Source organism: Cicer arietinum, chromosome 6, assembly GCF_000331145.2.
Source record: "Cicer arietinum cultivar CDC Frontier isolate Library 1 chromosome 6, Cicar.CDCFrontier_v2.0, whole genome shotgun sequence".
Classification (NCBI taxonomy): Eukaryota; Viridiplantae; Streptophyta; class Magnoliopsida; order Fabales; family Fabaceae; genus Cicer; species Cicer arietinum.
In genome coordinates, this window is record NC_021165.2 from 24793843 (window position 1) to 24795187 (window position 1345).

The following is a 1345-nucleotide window of genomic DNA, read 5'->3' on the forward strand; positions in this document are numbered from 1 at the left end:
GAAATCACACAATTGACTAACGGAAGCAAGACTCAAAGTGAGATTAAGAATATAATAAACATCATAAAACGACAAGTGTGGAGACAGAACCAATGTCTGTTATGGTATATGAGTGCGTCCAACAGTCATAACAGACACAAATGAGACAATATTCACAAATACAAAAGATATATACCTAGAATTAAGAATCGACATGGAATGATATATACCTGACATATTAGAGGAGTTCAAACCTTTAGCAAAGGAGACAAACATGACATGTGACTGAATGACAAGAAGTTTTTGAAGTTGTTCTACAATATCAAATATTTGAGAAGCAATCTCATATGAGTATACATAACCAGAACTAGAGTCAATGGTAGGAGGAGTAGAAGCAACAACATTAGATGTTGGACCCCTATAATTATTCTTGTATGATCTCCTCAATTTTGGAAACTGTGTTTTCCAATGACATTTTTTCTTTACAAAAAGCACATTCATCATTATCAAACCCACCTCTCCCTTGAGGTTTTCCTTTTTGAACAGGAGCAACAAAAACATATGGAGATGTGGAGATAATTTCCTTATATGACATAGTGGAGCGGGTATTGAGTTTGACTTCTTCAGTTCAACATTGAGAAGAGGAGTACAATGCAAAATATCCTTACGAATGCCCTTAAAATCATCACGAAGAACCATTAGAAATCAAACTAGATATTGCCTCTATGTTTGGTCAATGTACGCTTTGACAACTTCCAACTAAGTTGATTGCATTAAAGCCGTTTGATTCCACAAATTAATCATTTTCGAATAGAATTCTCGAATGGTCATATTGTCCTGCTTAAGGGTCCTAATATCATTTTCCAACAGATATCGTTTTGTAAATTTAGACTAAACGTACAAACGTTTCTAATTATCCCAAATCTCTTTTGCAATATCATATTTTGCTAGTTGCACACCTATGGACTATTCAATAGAGTTATTAATCCAAGTAATTATTTTTGAATTACTAACATTAACTATATCTTTTGCATATTTATCTTCATCATTTTTATCTGTAGGCTTAACGTAAGCTCCACCAACGTAACTCCACATATATTTTTCAATCAATTTTTTTTCATCACATAACTCCAATAAGAATAATTATGTCTATTAAGGTGGACACTAACAGCTTGAAGAAAATCATCATTAGCACTAGCCATGACAAACAATGACAGAAAATACAATGATCACAATCACTGAGAACAAAGAAATTACATATAACATGTTAATAGCAAAGTCAATCAAGAACCAAACAAAATCGTACTGGAGACAGAATAACAGTTGTTTCGGAAACAAAAGAACAACTGTGTCGTAAACTAAGAAG